This window comes from Balaenoptera ricei, chromosome 7 (assembly GCF_028023285.1).
Source record: "Balaenoptera ricei isolate mBalRic1 chromosome 7, mBalRic1.hap2, whole genome shotgun sequence".
NCBI lineage: Eukaryota > Metazoa > Chordata > Mammalia > Artiodactyla > Balaenopteridae > Balaenoptera > Balaenoptera ricei.
This window is the reverse complement of record NC_082645.1, coordinates 23,444,753-23,468,655: the sequence shown is the minus strand read 5'-3', so window position 1 is coordinate 23,468,655 and position 23,903 is coordinate 23,444,753.

Below are 23,903 nucleotides of genomic sequence, written 5' to 3'. Positions count from 1 at the left end.
CGAAGAAGACAATTTCAAGAGCTGTGTTGTACTCACGGTTTTTTCTTTTAAGAGAAAAGAAAAAGGCATAGGAATATGATGAATTTTAAAAATTTTCATGACATGCATACCCATATTACAAAACCCTATCAGCTCACAGCAGTCAGAATGGCCATTAGGAAAAATGCTGCAAAAAATAAACGGTGAAGGGAGTGTGGAGAAATGCGTACCCTCGGTTGTAAGGGGGGGCATGTAAAGAGCCACTAATGAAAACACAATGTAGGTGCTTTGAAAAGGGAAACATTGAACTACCAGTCCATCAATCACAACCACTGCTTGGCCTATCACCTGAGAAAATGAGAATCAAAAAGTCACAGGCTGGGAAACCTGTATGCCAGCAATATTTACCATAGCCAGCACTTGGAAGAAATGAAAATGTCCATCAACCGAGGAATGCACCAAGAAGAAGTGGTCCACGTACACAATGGAATATTACTCTAATAATAAATATAAATTAAATTTAAAAACAAACAAAAGCAAGGAGACATCAACATTTGTGGGTTTATCCGGGCACATTGCACTCTAATTTATAACCGAAAAACACCACTGGCCGGTAGGACTGTTTCCCTAGTGCCAGCAAGGGGAACGTAGAAAGGCTGTCGCTCTCTGGCCGTTACCTGCAAAAGCAGGTTTAAAGCCTGAGCTAATGGTCACTTCATATGAACAAGTACTGCAGGGCTGTAAATGAAACCTGCCCTCAAAATGTCTTGAGGGAGATAATGGCCAAAATATTTCAAATGGTGACACATACTTTAAGAAAACACTTTGAAGAAATAAGCTCTCATCACAGCTGGAAAAATAAAAAGGACATGTCTTACAGCTCAATTTCAACGCATTATGAGACACATGCAAATTCAACCACAAAGAGGTATCAGCTCACACCACTCAGAATAACCATCAGCAAAAACTACAAAGAATAAATGCTGAAGGTGCTGGGAAGAAATGCATACCCTCCGCTTTAAGTGGGACGTAACCTGGAAAGAGCCACTAAAGAGAACGGAATAGAGGTGCCTTTAAAAGGTAAACATTGAGCTACCATATGATCCAGCAGACCTATTCCTGGACCTATAACCTAAGAAGACAGAATTGGAAGGACACAGGTACGCAAATCTGCATTGCATAGTATAACAATCGCCAAGATATGGAAGTAACCAAAAAGTCCAACGACAGATGGGTGGACAATGAAGAACTGCTACATGTACAGATGGAATATGAGCTAGTGAAAAAATGAAACAATGCCATTTGCAGCACCATAGATGAGTCTAGAAGTAATCACGCAACTTGCTGTAAGTGAGAAAGCGAAAGACACATATCCTATCATATCACATATAGGTGTTACCTAAAAAATGATACAAACAAAGGTATTTCCACAGAGAAACACTATCATAGATTCATTAAAAAAACTTATGGTTCACCAAATGGAAAGGTGTGAGGATTGGATACATTACCGTATAGAGGTTAACAGAGTGATACAAACATATGTGAAATATATAACCACCAAAGACCTACGCAATACCAAGAGAAGACTACTCAACATTGTGTCGTAACCTACATGGGAAAAGGATCCGAAGAAAAATAGATATATGTCTATGTGTGAAAGAACCACATCTTGCACACCTAGAACAAACAAAACATTGTAATCAAGTTTGCTGTGATAAGAAATAAAAATTAAGTTAAAGATACCAACAAGAAGTAATGAGACATAAACTTAAAGGGCTTTTTCCTCGCACATTCCATTCTAATTTACAACCTAGAACACCACTTCCAGTAAGGCTCTGTTGCCCTAGTAACCAGATTTGGTAAAGGAGAAATGCTGCCGCCTTGTGGCCGATTCCCGCAACAGCAGCTTTTAACCCACAGCTAATGGTCACTTACCATTCACAAGGACTCAGGGCTGTAAAGGACACCTGCCCTCAAAATTGTGCTGAGGTAGGGAATGGATAAAAGAAATTCAAAACAGGCAAAATGTTCACGAAGCTCGTATGAAGAGGTAAGTTGTACTCACTCTCTTTTTAAAGAAAGGAAAATGGATAAAAGCTCAACCTCAGGAAGTATTAGACTCATGCAATCTAATCTACAAAAAGTTTTCAACTCACACCCGTCGACTGACCATTGGCAAAAAGTCTACAAACAATCAATGCTGAAGAGGTTTTAGAGAACTGTGTACCCTCTAGCTGCTGGTGAGATGTAAAAGGGTTAAACGCTAATAATGAGAACAGAAAGGAGCTGCGTTGAAAAGGAAAAATTGAGGTACCATTCAATCCAGCAGGCGCACCAATGGGCCTCTCACCTGAGAAGACCAGAATGAAGAAGACCCGGGCTGCAAAAGCTGCACTGCAGCCTTATTCACAATAGACAAGACAGTGAAGCAACCAAAATGTCCATCAACAGATGAAAGGAAAAAGAAGAAGCGGTCCATGTACACAATGAATACTAGCCATGGAAAACAATGAAACACTGCTCTTTGAGACACCATAGATGATCTTGGAGATAATCACAGAACATGAGGTAAGTCGGAAAGCAAAAGTCCTATATCCTATGATATCACTTATACGCGTTCTCTAATAACTGACACAAATGAATATATTTCCACTGAGAAAGTCAATCACAGACTTATTAAAAAAAACTATGCTTATCTACAAGGAAAGGTGGGGGGAATGGATACATGAAGATTAGCGTTACCATATGTATACAAATACATATTATATACATATATCAAAAAGACCGACCATATAGCAAGGAAGGTTTACGGAACACTGTGTAATAATTTACACGGGAAGAGGATCTCTACATAAATAGGTATATAGAATATGTAGATGAACCAGAGTATGTACACCTTGGACAAGCAACATTCTAACCATTACCCCAATTGAAAAAATTAAAACAACCAACTAGGAGTAATGAGACATAAACTTATGGGGGGTTCTCCTGGCACATTCCATTCAAATTTACAACCTAGGCAAACGACTTCCAGAACGGCTCTGCTGCCCTAGTACCCAGATTTGGGAATGGAGAAATGCTGCATCCTTGTGGCCGTTTCCCACAACAGCAGCTTTAAACCCACTGCAAAAGGTCACTAAATATTCACCAATTGCAGGTCTGTAAATGACACCTGCCCTCCAAAAAATACTGAGGTCGAAAATCGACCAAAATATTCTAGAGTGCAACCTTCCAAAAAGAAAATTTGAAGAGGTATATTGTACTCACACTTTTTTTTCTTTTTTCTTTTAACAGAAAAGGAAAAGGCGTGGAAAAAGGATGAATTGTAGGAATTTTTACAGACATGTAAACCCAAATTACAAAAACCTATCAGCTCACACCAGTCAGAATGGCCATCAACAAAAATGCTGCAAACAAGAAATGCTGACGTGATTGTGGAGAAATGCGTACCCTCGATTCTAAGGGGGACGTGGTAAGAGCCACTAATGAAAGCACAATTGAGGTGCCTTGAAAAGGTAAACGTTGAGCTACCATACCAGTCAATCAATCATACCCACTGCTGGGTCTATCACCTGAGAAAATGAAAATCAAAAATCGCAGGCTGGCAATCCTGCACTCCAGCAATATTTACCATAGGCAACACTTGGAAGCAACGAAAATGTCCATCAACAGAGGAATGCACCAAGAAGAAGTGGTCCATGTACACAATGGAATATTAGCCATGGAAAACATTGAAGCACTGCTCTTTGAGGCACCATAGATGAGCCTGGAGATAATCACAAAACATGAAGGAGGTCGGAAAGCAAAAGACCTATATCTTATATTATCACTTATGGCATTATCTAATAACTGACACAGATGAACATATTTCCAAAGAGAAAGACACTCACAGGCGTAGAAAACAAACTATGCTCATCTAAAAGGAAAGGAGGGGGGAAATTGAGAAATGAAGATTAGTGTTACTATACATATTCAAATACATATTATATACATGTATCAAAAAGATCGAACATATAGCAAGGGAGGTCGACGGAACACTGTAATATTTTATATGGGAAGAGGATCTGTACATTAATAGACATACATAATGTCCAAATGAACTAGATTGTGTACACCTAGGACAAACACTATTCTAAACTTTACCCAGATTTAAAAAATTTTAAAAACCAAGAAGAAGTAATGAGACATAAACTTATGGGGATTTCTCCAGGCAAATTCCATTCTAATTTACAACCTGGACAATGACTTCCAGAAAGGCTCTGCTGCCCTAGAACCCAGATTGGGGAATGGAGAAATGCTACCTCCTTGTGGACGTATCCCACAACAGCAGCTTTGAACTCACTGCAAAAGGTCACTAAATTTTCACCAACTTGCAGTTCTGTAAATTGCGCCTGCCCTCCAGAAAATTTCTGGGGTCAAAAATCGACCAAAAAATTCAGAAGAGGGCAACCTTCGAAGAAGACAATTTCAAGAGCTGTGTTGTACTCACGGTTTTTTCTTTTAAGAGAAAAGAAAAAGGCATAGGAATATGATGAATTTTAAAAATTTTCATGACATGCATACCCATATTACAAAACCCTATCAGCTCACAGCAGTCAGAATGGCCATTAGGAAAAATGCTGCAAAAAATAAACGGTGAAGGGAGTGTGGAGAAATGCGTACCCTCGGTTGTAAGGGGGGGCATGTAAAGAGCCACTAATGAAAACACAATGTAGGTGCTTTGAAAAGGGAAACATTGAACTACCAGTCCATCAATCACAACCACTGCTTGGCCTATCACCTGAGAAAATGAGAATCAAAAAGTCACAGGCTGGGAAACCTGTATGCCAGCAATATTTACCATAGCCAGCACTTGGAAGAAATGAAAATGTCCATCAACCGAGGAATGCACCAAGAAGAAGTGGTCCACGTACACAATGGAATATTACTCTAATAATAAATATAAATTAAATTTAAAAACAAACAAAAGCAAGGAGACATCAACATTTGTGGGTTTATCCGGGCACATTGCACTCTAATTTATAACCGAAAAACACCACTGGCCGGTAGGACTGTTTCCCTAGTGCCAGCAAGGGGAACGTAGAAAGGCTGTCGCTCTCTGGCCGTTACCTGCAAAAGCAGGTTTAAAGCCTGAGCTAATGGTCACTTCATATGAACAAGTACTGCAGGGCTGTAAATGAAACCTGCCCTCAAAATGTCTTGAGGGAGATAATGGCCAAAATATTTCAAATGGTGACACATACTTTAAGAAAACACTTTGAAGAAATAAGCTCTCATCACAGCTGGAAAAATAAAAAGGACATGTCTTACAGCTCAATTTCAACGCATTATGAGACACATGCAAATTCAACCACAAAGAGGTATCAGCTCACACCACTCAGAATAACCATCAGCAAAAACTACAAAGAATAAATGCTGAAGGTGCTGGGAAGAAATGCATACCCTCCGCTTTAAGTGGGACGTAACCTGGAAAGAGCCACTAAAGAGAACGGAATAGAGGTGCCTTTAAAAGGTAAACATTGAGCTACCATATGATCCAGCAGACCTATTCCTGGACCTATAACCTAAGAAGACAGAATTGGAAGGACACAGGTACGCAAATCTGCATTGCATAGTATAACAATCGCCAAGATATGGAAGTAACCAAAAAGTCCAACGACAGATGGGTGGACAATGAAGAACTGCTACATGTACAGATGGAATATGAGCTAGTGAAAAAATGAAACAATGCCATTTGCAGCACCATAGATGAGTCTAGAAGTAATCACGCAACTTGCTGTAAGTGAGAAAGCGAAAGACACATATCCTATCATATCACATATAGGTGTTACCTAAAAAATGATACAAACAAAGGTATTTCCACAGAGAAACACTATCATAGATTCATTAAAAAAACTTATGGTTCACCAAATGGAAAGGTGTGAGGATTGGATACATTACCGTATAGAGGTTAACAGAGTGATACAAACATATGTGAAATATATAATCACCAAAGACCTACGCAATACCAAGAGAAGACTACTCAACATTGTGTCGTAACCTACATGGGAAAAGGATCCGAAGAAAAATAGATATATGTCTATGTGTGAAAGAACCACATCTTGCACACCTAGAACAAACAAAACATTGTAATCAAGTTTGCTGTGATAAGAAATAAAAATTAAGTTAAAGATACCAACAAGAAGTAATGAGACATAAACTTAAAGGGCTTTTTCCTCGCACATTCCATTCTAATTTACAACCTAGAACACCACTTCCAGTAAGGCTCTGTTGCCCTAGTAACCAGATTTGGTAAAGGAGAAATGCTGCCGCCTTGTGGCCGATTCCCGCAACAGCAGCTTTTAACCCACAGCTAATGGTCACTTACCATTCACAAGGACTCAGGGCTGTAAAGGACACCTGCCCTCAAAATTGTGCTGAGGTAGGGAATGGATAAAAGAAATTCAAAACAGGCAAAATGTTCACGAAGCTCGTATGAAGAGGTAAGTTGTACTCACTCTCTTTTTAAAGAAAGGAAAATGGATAAAAGCTCAACCTCAGGAAGTATTAGACTCATGCAATCTAATCTACAAAAAGTTTTCAACTCACACCCGTCGACTGACCATTGGCAAAAAGTCTACAAACAATCAATGCTGAAGAGGTTTTAGAGAACTGTGTACCCTCTAGCTGCTGGTGAGATGTAAAAGGGTTAAACGCTAATAATGAGAACAGAAAGGAGCTGCGTTGAAAAGGAAAAATTGAGGTACCATTCAATCCAGCAGGCGCACCAATGGGCCTCTCACCTGAGAAGACCAGAATGAAGAAGACCCGGGCTGCAAAAGCTGCACTGCAGCCTTATTCACAATAGACAAGACAGTGAAGCAACCAAAATGTCCATCAACAGATGAAAGGAAAAAGAAGAAGCGGTCCATGTACACAATGAATACTAGCCATGGAAAACAATGAAACACTGCTCTTTGAGACACCATAGATGATCTTGGAGATAATCACAGAACATGAGGTAAGTCGGAAAGCAAAAGTCCTATATCCTATGATATCACTTATACGCGTTCTCTAATAACTGACACAAATGAACATATTTCCACTGAGAAAGTCAATCACAGACTTATTAAAAAAAACTATGCTTATCTACAAGGAAAGGTGGGGGGAATGGATACATGAAGATTAGCGTTACCATATGTATACAAATACATATTATATACATATATCAAAAAGACCGACCATATAGCAAGGAAGGTTTACGGAACACTGTGTAACAATTTACACGGGAAGAGGGTCTCTACATAAATAGGTATATAGAATATGTAGATGAACCAGAGTATGTACACCTTGGACAAGCAACATTCTAACCATTACCCCAATTGAAAAAAATTAAACCAACGAACTAGGAGTAATGAGACATAAACTTATGGGGGGTTCTCCTGGCACATTCCATTCAAATTTACAACCTAGGCAAACGACTTCCAGAACGGCTCTGCTGCCCTAGTACCCAGATTTGGGAATGGAGAAATGCTGCATCCTTGTGGCCGTTTCCCACAACAGCAGCTTTAAACCCACTGCAAAAGGTCACTAAATATTCACCAATTGCAGGTCTGTAAATGACACCTGCCCTCCAAAAAATACTGAGGTCGAAAATCGACCAAAATATTCTAGAGTGCAACCTTCCAAAAAGAAAATTTGAAGAGGTATATTGTACTCACACTTTTTTTTCTTTTTTCTTTTAACAGAAAAGGAAAAGGCGTGGAAAAAGGATGAATTGTAGGAATTTTTACAGACATGTAAACCCAAATTACAAAAACCTATCAGCTCACACCAGTCAGAATGGCCATCAACAAAAATGCTGCAAACAAGAAATGCTGACGTGATTGTGGAGAAATGCGTACCCTCGATTCTAAGGGGGACGTGGTAAGAGCCACTAATGAAAGCACAATTGAGGTGCCTTGAAAAGGTAAACGTTGAGCTACCATACCAGTCAATCAATCATACCCACTGCTGGGTCTATCACCTGAGAAAATGAAAATCAAAAATCGCAGGCTGGCAATCCTGCACTCCAGCAATATTTACCATAGGCAACACTTGGAAGCAACGAAAATGTCCATCAACAGAGGAATGCACCAAGAAGAAGTGGTCCATGTACACAATGGAATATTAGCCATGGAAAACATTGAAGCACTGCTCTTTGAGGCACCATAGATGAGCCTGGAGATAATCACAAAACATGAAGGAGGTCGGAAAGCAAAAGACCTATATCTTATATTATCACTTATGGCATTATCTAATAACTGACACAGATGAACATATTTCCAAAGAGAAAGACACTCACAGGCGTAGAAAACAAACTATGCTCATCTAAAAGGAAAGGAGGGGGGAAATTGAGAAATGAAGATTAGTGTTACTATACATATTCAAATACATATTATATACATGTATCAAAAAGATCGAACATATAGCAAGGGAGGTCGACGGAACACTGTAATATTTTATATGGGAAGAGGATCTGTACATTAATAGACATACATAATGTCCAAATGAACTAGATTGTGTACACCTAGGACAAACACTATTCTAAACTTTACCCAGATTTAAAAAATTTTAAAAACCAAGAAGAAGTAATGAGACATAAACTTATGGGGATTTCTCCAGGCAAATTCCATTCTAATTTACAACCTGGACAATGACTTCCAGAAAGGCTCTGCTGCCCTAGAACCCAGATTGGGGAATGGAGAAATGCTACCTCCTTGTGGACGTATCCCACAACAGCAGCTTTGAACTCACTGCAAAAGGTCACTAAATTTTCACCAACTTGCAGTTCTGTAAATTGCGCCTGCCCTCCAGAAAATTTCTGGGGTCAAAAATCGACCAAAAAATTCAGAAGAGGGCAACCTTCGAAGAAGACAATTTCAAGAGCTGTGTTGTACTCACGGTTTTTTCTTTTAAGAGAAAAGAAAAAGGCATAGGAATATGATGAATTTTAAAAATTTTCATGACATGCATACCCATATTACAAAACCCTATCAGCTCACAGCAGTCAGAATGGCCATTAGGAAAAATGCTGCAAAAAATAAACGGTGAAGGGAGTGTGGAGAAATGCGTACCCTCGGTTGTAAGGGGGGGCATGTAAAGAGCCACTAATGAAAACACAATGTAGGTGCTTTGAAAAGGGAAACATTGAACTACCAGTCCATCAATCACAACCACTGCTTGGCCTATCACCTGAGAAAATGAGAATCAAAAAGTCACAGGCTGGGAAACCTGTATGCCAGCAATATTTACCATAGCCAGCACTTGGAAGAAATGAAAATGTCCATCAACCGAGGAATGCACCAAGAAGAAGTGGTCCACGTACACAATGGAATATTACTCTAATAATAAATATAAATTAAATTTAAAAACAAACAAAAGCAAGGAGACATCAACATTTGTGGGTTTATCCGGGCACATTGCACTCTAATTTATAACCGAAAAACACCACTGGCCAGTAGGACTGTTTCCCTAGTGCCAGCAAGGGGAACGTAGAAAGGCTGTCGCTCTCTGGCCGTTACCTGCAAAAGCAGGTTTAAAGCCTGAGCTAATGGTCACTTCATATGAACAAGTACTGCAGGGCTGTAAATGAAACCTGCCCTCAAAATGTCTTGAGGGAGATAATGGCCAAAATATTTCAAATGGTGACACATACTTTAAGAAAACACTTTGAAGAAATAAGCTCTCATCACAGCTGGAAAAATAAAAAGGACATGTCTTACAGCTCAAATTCAACGCATTATGAGACACATGCAAATTCAACCACAAAGAGGTATCAGCTCACACCACTCAGAATAACCATCAGCAAAAACTACAAAGAATAAATGCTGAAGGTGCTGGGAAGAAATGCATACCCTCCGCTTTAAGAGGGACGTAACCTGGAAAGAGCCACTAAAGAGAACGGAATAGAGGTGCCTTTAAAAGGTAAACATTGAGCTACCATATGATCCAGCAGACCTATTCCTGGACCTATAACCTAAGAAGACAGAATTGGAAGGACACAGGTACGCAAATCTGCATTGCATAGTATAACAATCGCCAAGATATGGAAGTAACCAAAAAGTCCAACGACGGATGGGTGGACAATGAAGAACTGCTACATGTACAGATGGAATATGAGCTAGTGAAAAAATGAAACAATGCCATTTGGAGCACCATAGATGAGTCTAGAAGTAATCACGCAACTTGCTGTAAGTGAGAAAGCGAAAGACACATATCCTATCATATCACATATAGGTGTTACCTAAAAAATGATACAAACAAAGGTATTTCCACAGAGAAACACTATCATAGATTCATTAAAAAAACTTATGGTTCACCAAATGGAAAGGTGTGAGGATTGGATACATTACCGTATAGAGGTTAACAGAGTGATACAAACATATGTGAAATATATAATCACCAAAGACCTACGCAATACCAAGAGAAGACTACTCAACATTGTGTCGTAACCTACATGGGAAAAGGATCCGAAGAAAAATAGATATATGTCTATGTGTGAAAGAACCACATCTTGCACACCTAGAACAAACAAAACATTGTAATCAAGTTTGCTGTGATAAGAAATAAAAATTAAGTTAAAGATACCAACAAGAAGTAATGAGACATAAACTTAAAGGGCTTTTTCCTCGCACATTCCATTCTAATTTACAACCTAGAACACCACTTCCAGTAAGGCTCTGTTGCCCTAGTAACCAGATTTGGTAAAGGAGAAATGCTGCCGCCTTGTGGCCGATTCCCGCAACAGCAGCTTTTAACCCACAGCTAATGGTCACTTACCATTCACAAGGACTCAGGGCTGTAAAGGACACCTGCCCTCAAAATTGTGCTGAGGTAGGGAATGGATAAAAGAAATTCAAAACAGGCAAAATGTTCACGAAGCTCGTATGAAGAGGTAAGTTGTACTCACTCTCTTTTTAAAGAAAGGAAAATGGATAAAAGCTCAACCTCAGGAAGTATTAGACTCATGCAATCTAATCTACAAAAAGTTTTCAACTCACACCCGTCGACTGACCATTGGCAAAAAGTCTACAAACAATCAATGCTGAAGAGGTTTTAGAGAACTGTGTACCCTCTAGCTGCTGGTGAGATGTAAAAGGGTTAAACGCTAATAATGAGAACAGAAAGGAGCTGCGTTGAAAAGGAAAAATTGAGGTACCATTCAATCCAGCAGGCGCACCAATGGGCCTCTCACCTGAGAAGACCAGAATGAAGAAGACCCGGGCTGCAAAAGCTGCACTGCAGCCTTATTCACAATAGACAAGACAGTGAAGCAACCAAAATGTCCATCAACAGATGAAAGGAAAAAGAAGAAGCGGTCCATGTACACAATGAATACTAGCCATGGAAAACAATGAAACACTGCTCTTTGAGACACCATAGATGATCTTGGAGATAATCACAGAACATGAGGTAAGTCGGAAAGCAAAAGTCCTATATCCTATGATATCACTTATACGCGTTCTCTAATAACTGACACAAATGAACATATTTCCACTGAGAAAGTCAATCACAGACTTATTAAAAAAAACTATGCTTATCTACAAGGAAAGGTGGGGGGAATGGATACATGAAGATTAGCGTTACCATATGTATACAAATACATATTATATACATATATCAAAAAGACCGACCATATAGCAAGGAAGGTTTACGGAACACTGTGTAACAATTTACACGGGAAGAGGATCTCTACATAAATAGGTATATAGAATATGTAGATGAACCAGAGTATGTACACCTTGGACAAGCAACATTCTAACCATTACCCCAATTGAAAAAATTAAAACAACCAACTAGGAGTAATGAGACATAAACTTATGGGGGGTTCTCCTGGCACATTCCATTCAAATTTACAACCTAGGCAAACGACTTCCAGAACGGCTCTGCTGCCCTAGTACCCAGATTTGGGAATGGAGAAATGCTGCATCCTTGTGGCCGTTTCCCACAACAGCAGCTTTAAACCCACTGCAAAAGGTCACTAAATATTCACCAATTGCAGGTCTGTAAATGACACCTGCCCTCCAAAAAATACTGAGGTCGAAAATCGACCAAAATATTCTAGAGTGCAACCTTCCAAAAAGAAAATTTGAAGAGGTATATTGTACTCACACTTTTTTTTCTTTTTTCTTTTAACAGAAAAGGAAAAGGCGTGGAAAAAGGATGAATTGTAGGAATTTTTACAGACATGTAAACCCAAATTACAAAAACCTATCAGCTCACACCAGTCAGAATGGCCATCAACAAAAATGCTGCAAACAAGAAATGCTGACGTGATTGTGGAGAAATGCGTACCCTCGATTCTAAGGGGGACGTGGTAAGAGCCACTAATGAAAGCACAATTGAGGTGCCTTGAAAAGGTAAACGTTGAGCTACCATACCAGTCAATCAATCATACCCACTGCTGGGTCTATCACCTGAGAAAATGAAAATCAAAAATCGCAGGCTGGCAATCCTGCACTCCAGCAATATTTACCATAGGCAACACTTGGAAGCAACGAAAATGTCCATCAACAGAGGAATGCACCAAGAAGAAGTGGTCCATGTACACAATGGAATATTAGCCATGGAAAACATTGAAGCACTGCTCTTTGAGGCACCATAGATGAGCCTGGAGATAATCACAAAACATGAAGGAGGTCGGAAAGCAAAAGACCTATATCTTATATTATCACTTATGGCATTATCTAATAACTGACACAGATGAACATATTTCCAAAGAGAAAGACACTCACAGGCGTAGAAAACAAACTATGCTCATCTAAAAGGAAAGGAGGGGGGAAATTGAGAAATGAAGATTAGTGTTACTATACATATTCAAATACATATTATATACATGTATCAAAAAGATCGAACATATAGCAAGGGAGGTCGACGGAACACTGTAATATTTTATATGGGAAGAGGATCTGTACATTAATAGACATACATAATGTCCAAATGAACTAGATTGTGTACACCTAGGACAAACACTATTCTAAACTTTACCCAGATTTAAAAAATTTTAAAAACCAAGAAGAAGTAATGAGACATAAACTTATGGGGATTTCTCCAGGCAAATTCCATTCTAATTTACAACCTGGACAATGACTTCCAGAAAGGCTCTGCTGCCCTAGAACCCAGATTGGGGAATGGAGAAATGCTACCTCCTTGTGGACGTATCCCACAACAGCAGCTTTGAACTCACTGCAAAAGGTCACTAAATTTTCACCAACTTGCAGTTCTGTAAATTGCGCCTGCCCTCCAGAAAATTTCTGGGGTCAAAAATCGACCAAAAAATTCAGAAGAGGGCAACCTTCGAAGAAGACAATTTCAAGAGCTGTGTTGTACTCACGGTTTTTTCTTTTAAGAGAAAAGAAAAAGGCATAGGAATATGATGAATTTTAAAAATTTTCATGACATGCATACCCATATTACAAAACCCTATCAGCTCACAGCAGTCAGAATGGCCATTAGGAAAAATGCTGCAAAAAATAAACGGTGAAGGGAGTGTGGAGAAATGCGTACCCTCGGTTGTAAGGGGGGGCATGTAAAGAGCCACTAATGAAAACACAATGTAGGTGCTTTGAAAAGGGAAACATTGAACTACCAGTCCATCAATCACAACCACTGCTTGGCCTATCACCTGAGAAAATGAGAATCAAAAAGTCACAGGCTGGGAAACCTGTATGCCAGCAATATTTACCATAGCCAGCACTTGGAAGAAATGAAAATGTCCATCAACCGAGGAATGCACCAAGAAGAAGTGGTCCACGTACACAATGGAATATTACTCTAATAATAAATATAAATTAAATTTAAAAACAAACAAAAGCAAGGAGACATCAACATTTGTGGGTTTATCCGGGCACATTGCACTCTAATTTATAACCGAAAAACACCACTGGCCGGTAGGACTGTTTCCCTAGTGCCAGCAAGGGGAACGTAGAAAGGCTGTCGCTCTCTGGCCGTTACCTGCAAAAGCAGGTTTAAAGCCTGAGCTAATGGTCACTTCATATGAACAAGTACTGCAGGGCTGTAAATGAAACCTGCCCTCAAAATGTCTTGAGGGAGATAATGGCCAAAATATTTCAAATGGTGACACATACTTTAAGAAAACACTTTGAAGAAATAAGCTCTCATCACAGCTGGAAAAATAAAAAGGACATGTCTTACAGCTCAATTTCAACGCATTATGAGACACATGCAAATTCAACCACAAAGAGGTATCAGCTCACACCACTCAGAATAACCATCAGCAAAAACTACAAAGAATAAATGCTGAAGGTGCTGGGAAGAAATGCATACCCTCCGCTTTAAGTGGGACGTAACCTGGAAAGAGCCACTAAAGAGAACGGAATAGAGGTGCCTTTAAAAGGTAAACATTGAGCTACCATATGATCCAGCAGACCTATTCCTGGACCTATAACCTAAGAAGACAGAATTGGAAGGACACAGGTACGCAAATCTGCATTGCATAGTATAACAATCGCCAAGATGTGGAAGTAACCAAAAAGTCCAACGACGGATGGGTGGACAATGAAGAACTGCTACATGTACAGATGGAATATGAGCTAGTGAAAAAATGAAACAATGCCATTTGCAGCACCATAGATGAGTCTAGAAGTAATCACGCAACTTGCTGTAAGTGAGAAAGCGAAAGACACATATCCTATCATATCACATATAGGTGTTACCTAAAAAATGATACAAACAAAGGTATTTCCACAGAGAAACACTATCATAGATTCATTAAAAAAACTTATGGTTCACCAAATGGAAAGGTGTGAGGATTGGATACATTACCGTATAGAGGTTAACAGAGTGATACAAACATATGTGAAATATATAACCACCAAAGACCTACGCAATACCAAGAGAAGACTACTCAACATTGTGTCGTAACCTACATGGGAAAAGGATCCGAAGAAAAATAGATATATGTCTATGTGTGAAAGAACCACATCTTGCACACCTAGAACAAACAAAACATTGTAATCAAGTTTGCTGTGATAAGAAATAAAAATTAAGTTAAAGATACCAACAAGAAGTAATGAGACATAAACTTAAAGGGCTTTTTCCTCGCACATTCCATTCTAATTTACAACCTAGAACACCACTTCCAGTAAGGCTCTGTTGCCCTAGTAACCAGATTTGGTAAAGGAGAAATGCTGCCGCCTTGTGGCCGATTCCCGCAACAGCAGCTTTTAACCCACAGCTAATGGTCACTTACCATTCACAAGGACTCAGGGCTGTAAAGGACACCTGCCCTCAAAATTGTGCTGAGGTAGGGAATGGATAAAAGAAATTCAAAACAGGCAAAATGTTCACGAAGCTCGTATGAAGAGGTAAGTTGTACTCACTCTCTTTTTAAAGAAAGGAAAATGGATAAAAGCTCAACCTCAGGAAGTATTAGACTCATGCAATCTAATCTACAAAAAGTTTTCAACTCACACCCGTCGACTGACCATTGGCAAAAAGTCTACAAACAATCAATGCTGAAGAGGTTTTAGAGAACTGTGTACCCTCTAGCTGCTGGTGAGATGTAAAAGGGTTAAACGCTAATAATGAGAACAGAAAGGAGCTGCGTTGAAAAGGAAAAATTGAGGTACCATTCAATCCAGCAGGCGCACCAATGGGCCTCTCACCTGAGAAGACCAGAATGAAGAAGACCCGGGCTGCAAAAGCTGCACTGCAGCCTTATTCACAATAGACAAGACAGTGAAGCAACCAAAATGTCCATCAACAGATGAAAGGAAAAAGAAGAAGCGGTCCATGTACACAATGAATACTAGCCATGGAAAACAATGAAACACTGCTCTTTGAGACACCATAGATGATCTTGGAGATAATCACAGAACATGAGGTAAGTCGGAAAGCAAAAGTCCTATATCCTATGATATCACTTATACGCGTTCTCTAATAACTGACACAAATGAACATATTTCCACTGAGAAAGTCAATCACAGACTTATTAAAAAAAACTATGCTTATCTACAAGGAAAGGTGGGGGGAATGGATACATGAAGATTAGCGTTACCATATGTATACAAATACATATTATATACATATATCAAAAAGACCGACCATATAGCAAGGAAGGTTTACGGAACACTGTGTAACAATTTACACGGGAAGAGGATCTCTACATAAATAGGTATATAGAATATGTAGATGAACCAGAGTATGTACACCTTGGACAAGCAACATTCTAACCATTACCCCAATTGAAAAAATTAAAACAACCAACTAGGAGTAATGAGACATAAACTTATGGGGGGTTCTCCTGGCACATTCCATTCAAATTTACAACCTAGGCAAACGACTTCCAGAACGGCTCTGCTGCCCTAGTACCCAGATTTGGGAATGGAGAAATGCTGCATCCTTGTGGCCGTTTCCCACAACAGCAGCTTTAAACCCACTGCAAAAGGTCACTAAATATTCACCAATTGCAGGTCTGTAAATGACACCTGCCCTCCAAAAAATACTGAGGTCGAAAATCGACCAAAATATTCTAGAGTGCAACCTTCCAAAAAGAAAATTTGAAGAGGTATATTGTACTCACACTTTTTTTTCTTTTTTCTTTTAACAGAAAAGGAAAAGGCGTGGAAAAAGGATGAATTGTAGGAATTTTTACAGACATGTAAACCCAAATTACAAAAACCTATCAGCTCACACCAGTCAGAATGGCCATCAACAAAAATGCTGCAAACAAGAAATGCTGACGTGATTGTGGAGAAATGCGTACCCTCGATTCTAAGGGGGACGTGGTAAGAGCCACTAATGAAAGCACAATTGAGGTGCCTTGAAAAGGTAAACGTTGAGCTACCATACCAGTCAATCAATCATACCCACTGCTGGGTCTATCACCTGAGAAAATGAAAATCAAAAATCGCAGGCTGGCAATCCTGCACTCCAGCAATATTTACCATAGGCAACACTTGGAAGCAACGAAAATGTCCATCAACAGAGGAATGCACCAAGAAGAAGTGGTCCATGTACACAATGGAATATTAGCCATGGAAAACATTGAAGCACTGCTCTTTGAGGCACCATAGATGAGCCTGGAGATAATCACAAAACATGAAGGAGGTCGGAAAGCAAAAGACCTATATCTTATATTATCACTTATGGCATTATCTAATAACTGACACAGATGAACATATTTCCAAAGAGAAAGACACTCACAGGCGTAGAAAACAAACTATGCTCATCTAAAAGGAAAGGAGGGGGGAAATTGAGAAATGAAGATTAGTGTTACTATACATATTCAAATACATATTATATACATGTATCAAAAAGATCGAACATATAGCAAGGGAGGTCGACGGAACACTGTAATATTTTATATGGGAAGAGGATCTGTACATTAATAGACATACATAATGTCCAAATGAACTAGATTGTGTACACCTAGGACAAACACTATTCTAAACTTTACCCAGATTTAAAAAATTTTAAAAACCAAGAAGAAGTAATGAGACATAAACTTATGGGGATTTCTCCAGGCAAATTCCATTCTAATTTACAACCTGGACAATGACTTCCAGAAAGGCTCTGCTGCCCTAGAACCCAGATTGGGGAATGGAGAAATGCTACCTCCTTGTGGACGTATCCCACAACAGCAGCTTTGAACTCACTGCAAAAGGTCACTAAATTTTCACCAACTTGCAGTTCTGTAAATTGCGCCTGCCCTCCAGAAAATTTCTGGGGTCAAAAATCGACCAAAAAATTCAGAAGAGGGCAACCTTCGAAGAAGACAATTTCAAGAGCTGTGTTGTACTCACGGTTTTTTCTTTTAAGAGAAAAGAAAAAGGCATAGGAATATGATGAATTTTAAAAATTTTCATGACATGCATACCCATATTACAAAACCCTATCAGCTCACAGCAGTCAGAATGGCCATTAGGAAAAATGCTGCAAAAAATAAACGGTGAAGGGAGTGTGGAGAAATGCGTACCCTCGGTTGTAAGGGGGGGCATGTAAAGAGCCACTAATGAAAACACAATGTAGGTGCTTTGAAAAGGGAAACATTGAACTACCAGTCCATCAATCACAACCACTGCTTGGCCTATCACCTGAGAAAATGAGAATCAAAAAGTCACAGGCTGGGAAACCTGTATGCCAGCAATATTTACCATAGCCAGCACTTGGAAGAAATGAAAATGTCCATCAACCGAGGAATGCACCAAGAAGAAGTGGTCCACGTACACAATGGAATATTACTCTAATAATAAATATAAATTAAATTTAAAAACAAACAAAAGCAAGGAGACATCAACATTTGTGGGTTTATCCGGGCACATTGCACTCTAATTTATAACCGAAAAACACCACTGGCCGGTAGGACTGTTTCCCTAGTGCCAGCAAGGGGAACGTAGAAAGGCTGTCGCTCTCTGGCCGTTACCTGCAAAAGCAGGTTTAAAGCCTGAGCTAATGGTCACTTCATATGAACAAGTACTGCAGGGCTGTAAATGAAACCTGCCCTCAAAATGTCTTGAGGGAGATAATGGCCAAAATATTTCAAATGGTGACACATACTTTAAGAAAACACTTTGAAGAAATAAGCTCTCATCACAGCTGGAAAAATAAAAAGGACATGTCTTACAGCTCAATTTCAACGCATTATGAGACACATGCAAATTCAACCACAAAGAGGTATCAGCTCACACCACTCAGAATAACCATCAGCAAAAACTACAAAGAATAAATGCTGAAGGTGCTGGGAAGAAATGCATACCCTCCGCTTTAAGTGGGACGTAACCTGGAAAGAGCCACTAAAGAGAACGGAATAGAGGTGCCTTTAAAAGGTAAACATTGAGCTACCATATGATCCAGCAGACCTATTCCTGGACCTATAACCTAAGAAGACAGAATTGGAAGGACACAGGTACGCAAATCTGCATTGCATAGTATAACAATCGCCAAGATATGGAAGTAACCAAAAAGTCCAACGACAGATGGGTGGACAATGAAGAACTGCTACATGTACAGATGGAATATGAGCTAGTGAAAAAATGAAACAATGCCATTTGCAGCACCATAGATGAGTCTAGAAGTAATCACGCAACTTGCTGTAAGTGAGAAAGCGAAAGACACATATCCTATCATATCACATATAGGTGTTACCTAAAAAATGATACAAACAAAGGTATTTCCACAGAGAAACACTATCATAGATTCATTAAAAAAACTTATGGTTCACCAAATGGAAAGGTGTGAGGATTGGATACATTACCGTATAGAGGTTAACAGAGTGATACAAACATATGTGAAATATATAACCACCAAAGACCTACGCAATACCAAGAGAAGACTACTCAACATTGTGTCGTAACCTACATGGGAAAAGGATCCGAAGAAAAATAGATATATGTCTATGTGTGAAAGAACCACATCTTGCACACCTAGAACAAACAAAACATTGTAATCAAGTTTGCTGTGATAAGAAATAAAAATTAAGTTAAAGATACCAACAAGAAGTAATGAGACATAAACTTAAAGGGCTTTTTCCTCGCACATTCCATTCTAATTTACAACCTAGAACACCACTTCCAGTAAGGCTCTGTTGCCCTAGTAACCAGATTTGGTAAAGGAGAAATGCTGCCGCCTTGTGGCCGATTCCCGCAACAGCAGCTTTTAACCCACAGCTAATGGTCACTTACCATTCACAAGGACTCAGGGCTGTAAAGGACACCTGCCCTCAAAATTGTGCTGAGGTAGGGAATGGATAAAAGAAATTCAAAACAGGCAAAATGTTCACGAAGCTCGTATGAAGAGGTAAGTTGTACTCACTCTCTTTTTAAAGAAAGGAAAATGGATAAAAGCTCAACCTCAGGAAGTATTAGACTCATGCAATCTAATCTACAAAAAGTTTTCAACTCACACCCGTCGACTGACCATTGGCAAAAAGTCTACAAACAATCAATGCTGAAGAGGTTTTAGAGAACTGTGTACCCTCTAGCTGCTGGTGAGATGTAAAAGGGTTAAACGCTAATAATGAGAACAGAAAGGAGCTGCGTTGAAAAGGAAAAATTGAGGTACCATTCAATCCAGCAGGCGCACCAATGGGCCTCTCACCTGAGAAGACCAGAATGAAGAAGACCCGGGCTGCAAAAGCTGCACTGCAGCCTTATTCACAATAGACAAGACAGTGAAGCAACCAAAATGTCCATCAACAGATGAAAGGAAAAAGAAGAAGCGGTCCATGTACACAATGAATACTAGCCATGGAAAACAATGAAACACTGCTCTTTGAGACACCATAGATGATCTTGGAGATAATCACAGAACATGAGGTAAGTCGGAAAGCAAAAGTCCTATATCCTATGATATCACTTATACGCGTTCTCTAATAACTGACACAAATGAACATATTTCCACTGAGAAAGTCAATCACAGACTTATTAAAAAAAACTATGCTTATCTACAAGGAAAGGTGGGGGGAATGGATACATGAAGATTAGCGTTACCATATGTATACAAATACATATTATATACATATATCAAAAAGACCGACCATATAGCAAGGAAGGTTTACGGAACACTGTGTAACAATTTACACGGGAAGAGGGTCTCTACATAAATAGGTATATAGAATATGTAGATGAACCAGAGTATGTACACCTTGGACAAGCAACATTCTAACCATTACCCCAATTGAAAAAAATTAAACCAACGAACTAGGAGTAATGAGACATAAACTTATGGGGGGTTCTCCTGGCACATTCCATTCAAATTTACAACCTAGGCAAACGACTTCCAGAACGGCTCTGCTGCCCTAGTACCCAGATTTGGGAATGGAGAAATGCTGCATCCTTGTGGCCGTTTCCCACAACAGCAGCTTTAAACCCACTGCAAAAGGTCACTAAATATTCACCAATTGCAGGTCTGTAAATGACACCTGCCCTCCAAAAAATACTGAGGTCGAAAATCGACCAAAATATTCTAGAGTGCAACCTTCCAAAAAGAAAATTTGAAGAGGTATATTGTACTCACACTTTTTTTTCTTTTTTCTTTTAACAGAAAAGGAAAAGGCGTGGAAAAAGGATGAATTGTAGGAATTTTTACAGACATGTAAACCCAAATTACAAAAACCTATCAGCTCACACCAGTCAGAATGGCCATCAACAAAAATGCTGCAAACAAGAAATGCTGACGTGATTGTGGAGAAATGCGTACCCTCGATTCTAAGGGGGACGTGGTAAGAGCCACTAATGAAAGCACAATTGAGGTGCCTTGAAAAGGTAAACGTTGAGCTACCATACCAGTCAATCAATCATACCCACTGCTGGGTCTATCACCTGAGAAAATGAAAATCAAAAATCGCAGGCTGGCAATCCTGCACTCCAGCAATATTTACCATAGGCAACACTTGGAAGCAACGAAAATGTCCATCAACAGAGGAATGCACCAAGAAGAAGTGGTCCATGTACACAATGGAATATTAGCCATGGAAAACATTGAAGCACTGCTCTTTGAGGCACCATAGATGAGCCTGGAGATAATCACAAAACATGAAGTAGGTCGGAAAGCAAAAGACCTATATCTTATATTATCACTTATGGCATTATCTAATAACTGACACAGATGAACATATTTCCAAAGAGAAAGACACTCACAGGCGTAGAAAACAAACTATGCTCATCTAAAAGGAAAGGAGGGGGGAAATTGAGAAATGAAGATTAGTGTTACTATACATATTCAAATACATATTATATACATGTATCAAAAAGATCGAACATATAGCAAGGGAGGTCGACGGAACACTGTAATATTTTATATGGGAAGAGGATCTGTACATTAATAGACATACATAATGTCCAAATGAACTAGATTGTGTACACCTAGGACAAACACTATTCTAAACTTTACCCAGATTTAAAAAATTTTAAAAACCAAGAAGAAGTAATGAGACATAAACTTATGGGGATTTCTCCAGGCAAATTCCATTCTAATTTACAACCTGGACAATGACTTCCAGAAAGGCTCTGCTGCCCTAGAACCCAGATTGGGTAATGGAGAAATGCTACCTCCTTGTGGACGTATCCCACAACAGCAGCTTTGAACTCACTGCAAAAGGTCACTAAATTTTCACCAACTTGCAGTTCTGTAAATTGCGCCTGCCCTCCAGAAAATTTCTGGGGTCAAAAATCGACCAAAAAATTCAGAAGAGGGCAACCTTCGAAGAAGACAATTTCAAGAGCTGTGTTGTACTCACGGTTTTTTCTTTTAAGAGAAAAGAAAAAGGCATAGGAATATGATGAATTTTAAAAATTTTCATGACATGCATACCCATATTACAAAACCCTATCAGCTCACAGCAGTCAGAATGGCCATTAGGAAAAATGCTGCAAAAAATAAACGGTGAAGGGAGTGTGGAGAAATGCGTACCCTCGGTTGTAAGGGGGGGCATGTAAAGAGCCACTAATGAAAACACAATGTAGGTGCTTTGAAAAGGGAAACATTGAACTACCAGTCCATCAAGCACAACCACTGCTTGGCCTATCACCTGAGAAAATGAGAATCAAAAAGTCACAGGCTGGGAAACCTGTATGCCAGCAATATTTACCATAGCCAGCACTTGGAAGAAATGAAAATGTCCATCAACCGAGGAATGCACCAAGAAGAAGTGGTCCACGTACACAATGGAATATTACTCTAATAATAAATATAAATTAAATTTAAAAACAAACAAAAGCAAGGAGACATCAACATTTGTGGGTTTATCCGGGCACATTGCACTCTAATTTATAACCGAAAAACACCACTGGCCAGTAGGACTGTTTCCCTAGTGCCAGCAAGGGGAACGTAGAAAGGCTGTCGCTCTCTGGCCGTTACCTGCAAAAGCAGGTTTAAAGCCTGAGCTAATGGTCACTTCATATGAACAAGTACTGCAGGGCTGTAAATGAAACCTGCCCTCAAAATGTCTTGAGGGAGATAATGGCCAAAATATTTCAAATGGTGACACATACTTTAAGAAAACACTTTGAAGAAATAAGCTCTCATCACAGCTGGAAAAATAAAAAGGACATGTCTTACAGCTCAAATTCAACGCATTATGAGACACATGCAAATTCAACCACAAAGAGGTATCAGCTCACACCACTCAGAATAACCATCAGCAAAAACTACAAAGAATAAATGCTGAAGGTGCTGGGAAGAAATGCATACCCTCCGCTTTAAGAGGGACGTAACCTGGAAAGAGCCACTAAAGAGAACGGAATAGAGGTGCCTTTAAAAGGTAAACATTGAGCTACCATATGATCCAGCAGACCTATTCCTGGACCTATAACCTAAGAAGACAGAATTGGAAGGACACAGGTACGCAAATCTGCATTGCATAGTATAACAATCGCCAAGATATGGAAGTAACCAAAAAGTCCAACGACGGATGGGTGGACAATGAAGAACTGCTACATGTACAGATGGAATATGAGCTAGTGAAAAAATGAAACAATGCCATTTGGAGCACCATAGATGAGTCTAGAAGTAATCACGCAACTTGCTGTAAGTGAGAAAGCGAAAGACACATATCCTATCATATCACATATAGGTGTTACCTAAAAAATGATACAAACAAAGGTATTTCCACAGAGAAACACTATCATAGATTCATTAAAAAAACTTATGGTTCACCAAATGGAAAGGTGTGAGGATTGGATACATTACCGTATAGAGGTTAACAGAGTGATACAAACATATGTGAAATATATAATCACCAAAGACCTACGCAATACCAAGAGAAGACTACTCAACATTGTGTCGTAACCTACATGGGAAAAGGATCCGAAGAAAAATAGATATATGTCTATGTGTGAAAGAACCACATCTTGCACACCTAGAACAAACAAAACATTGTAATCAAGTTTGCTGTGATAAGAAATAAAAATTAAGTTAAAGATACCAACAAGAAGTAATGAGAC